The 3250-nt window shown below is 40.5% G+C and overlaps 1 protein-coding gene across 1 annotated transcript in view; it reads right to left on the reverse strand.

Moving 5' to 3' along the window:
- The window catches only part of PARD3B (par-3 family cell polarity regulator beta), a gene marked incomplete at its 3' end in the record, with an annotated part of 751281 nt that overhangs the window by 250712 nt on the left and 497319 nt on the right, over nucleotides 1–3250 (reverse strand). The window lies entirely within an intron of this gene.

Below are 3250 nucleotides of genomic sequence, written 5' to 3' on the forward strand. Positions count from 1 at the left end.
CTCACGGGCCCAGCCGCTCCGCGGCATGTGGGATCTTCCCGGACCGGGGCACGAACCCGTGTCCCCTGAATCGGCAGGCGGACTCTCAACCACTGTGCCACCAGGGAAGCCCCAACCAGGCATTTTCAACCACTTAGTGAACCTCAGGTTTCTTTTACGAGACATAGCAACTCTGTTTTCATGCATTTTATCATATTCTGCAATTTAAATAATATTCTCTGGCTAATATCATGTTTTCCTCTTCACTGATTTCTGCCAATTGGGAACCTGCTATACAATATATAACTTTAAGTGGGTAAAGCAAACCCACGAAGCACTGGCGCTTCAAAGGATGTCACTAGATACTAGCAGAGCCTAAAGGCAGGTTAAGAGAGATCTGTGGGCTAAGAACGCCCTTCCTTTAAAAACAAGTGTAAGGGTTGTATCCTTTCTAGAAAACCATTCTGTTGAATGACTAATGGCTGCTGTAGTTTGGTTTTCTACTTTATTTAGGTCTATTTTCTAAAACTAATGTTAATGCTGAGCAAATAGTCTGCTCATCAATAATACCAACAGGAAGTAACAGGAAAAGCACAGCTGACAATTTAGACAAAAGATACATCAAATGCCCATTATAGGCTTCCTAGTACTTGTAATCTCAAAGAATTCCATTTCCGATGAATATTTTATTTATTTTGCTTGAGGATGGAGGAGATTATATAAGGGAATTGCAGACAATGCCTCATTTCTTGATCTAGAAATAAATTATATTTATATACTTTTCATGAATTAAATTACAGCCACTTTCTCCCTTGGTACTCTCCCTTGGTACATGTATTTACAAAGTAAATATGGTAGCTCGTTTCAACACAACTTTAACCTTAAATACAGTAAAAACCAAACCAAGTATCCTCAATAAATCTGAAAGTACTGAGTTTGAATTTTTTTCAAACAGTTGGGATTTGACATTGTAAAAAATAAAATAACCCCCAAATTCAACTGTCATGAATGAGAATCCTTATAAAATGTACTGGGGAATCTCGATTTCTTAACCAAATACACCAAAATAAGTTTAATTTTTTTCTTGAAACTTATTAGTCATGTATATTTAGTATTGCCTTGCAGCAATAATAATATTGCTGAATGAATGGGCCTCTGTTATTGTAATAGAGTGTAATATAGTATAATACAGCACAGCATTCAAAAGCACAGACTCCAGAGCAGGTCTGCCCATTTCTAAATCCTGGCTCTGTTCCTTACTAGCTGTGGGACTGGGCAAGTTATTGAACCTCTCTGTGCTTCCATTTTCTTATGTATAAAATGGATATAATTACACTTCCTACCTCCTAGGGTTGGCATCAGATAAAATGAGTTACAAAGATTTGCAAAGTAAGGAGAATAGTGTCTGGTGCAGAGTAAGTGCTGTAGAAATATTTAGGAAACAAACAGACAAACACATAGACCTTCCTTAGCTTCCCAAATGACTAAGTTTCTGCTTTTCAAGTTATCCAAGTTTTTTTTTTTTACAGTTTTTTTGCCTTCTCTGTTTTTGTCAGACTCTCTGTGGGCTTGTGACTAAGAGCCCTTCTCTCCTTCTGTTTAGAAGGAATGATGTTTAGGGCCCCGGGCTTGGCAGCGAGATGCTAGGGTGGGTGGCCTCAATTTACTAGTGCATAAAATGGACACAGGGTATAGCACAGGGTACTACATTCAATAGCCTGTCATAAACCATAATGGAAAAGAATTTTTTAAAATTGGACAGTAATAGAATTTACTTAAGAAAGTTACTGTAAGGATGAAATAAACTAAGATATGTTTAATACTGACAATAGTACCTAGCACACAGTAAGAGCTCAACGAAGTAAGCTATTAATCCTTTCCTTTGTTTCTGTAGGTTAGCGTGGTCTTTGAATGAGGGCCTGAGGCACTCTCCAGCAAAGAAATTATACAATCTGCTCTCTGTATCCTCAGGTACGGCATTCAAGGATCACCCAAACTAGGATCAAAAATATTCAGAAAAAAAAAATTCCAGAAAGTTCCAAAAAGCAAAACTTGAACTTTTCATGCCCTGGCAACTATTTACATAGCATCTACATTGTATTAAGTGATTTGAAGTGTATGGGAGGATGTTACATGCAAATACTATACCATTTTATACCACGGACTTGAGCATCTGCAGCTTTCGGTATCCGCGGGGGTCCTGGAACAAATTCCTCATGGATACCGAGGGACAACTGTACATTTTTTCATGAAAATTTCATCAAGAAGCTTAAATCAACTCTTTAGAATTATGAAGGTTTTTCTTTTCTTTCTTTCTTTCTTTTTTTTGGCTTCTTTCTTGGTGTCTGGTTACATGCTCAGTAAAGAAAGCTACCGACATAAAGCATATTAGATGTGGTATCTAGTGGTAGTGGACAAATATGTCAATTATAAACAAAAATCCTGACCTGCTGGTGCTGTTGACACTGGCTTGGCATAATAGCAGTATTTTAATTGTTTTAGCCCACTTTAAAGAAGAATTCTGAGATGCCATGGTGAATATGAGCTTCCCCCTGAGCACTGATGTTTTGGAAGCACTTGCCTTTAAATGTGTTACTCAACCTTTATTTGCACTTAGTTTTTCATCCTTTGATCTCTTGTGATGACATGGTTTTAGTGTCAGAGAGACTCATGGCCTTCATGGAACCAGTGAATTTAAGAGCTGGAAGACCTTAAAGGTCACCTCATCTAACTCTTCAACTTGATAAGACACTGAGGCCCAAAGAGGAGACTGATGTTCCCAGGTCACACAGCTGGCCAGTGCCAAAGCCAGGACCAGACTGTGGTTTCTTGAACTCTTCCCAGAGCTGCAAAAGCTTTGGCTAAAATGGTGGCCAGCCTGGGACACAGGTTGCTGCTGATCTTGAGCCCACGGAAATCAGACTGTCCCCTCTTACCGCAGTTTCACGCACACCCTCTTATGCAGCTTGCATTTTAGGTTAGTTTTCTGTTTCAACAGTGGTTCATATCGTGAAATAAAAGAAAATTAAAGGGTTAATCAAAATAGATGCCACATGTTATAATGAATACCTTTAGGGAGGAGGCTCATTAAAACAGCTCACGCTGGGCTTCCCTGGTGGCACAGTGGTTGAGAGTCCACCTGCCGATGCAGGGGACGCGGGTTCGGGCCCCCGTCCGGGAAGATCCCACACGCCGCGGAGCGGCTGGGCCCGTGAGCCATGGCCGCTGAGCCTGCGCGTCCGGAGCCTGTGCTCCGCAACGGGAGAGGCCG

This window comes from Lipotes vexillifer, unplaced genomic scaffold (assembly GCF_000442215.2).
Source record: "Lipotes vexillifer unplaced genomic scaffold, Lipotes_vexillifer_v1.1 scaffold1540, whole genome shotgun sequence".
Taxonomy (NCBI): Eukaryota; Metazoa; Chordata; class Mammalia; order Artiodactyla; family Lipotidae; genus Lipotes; species Lipotes vexillifer.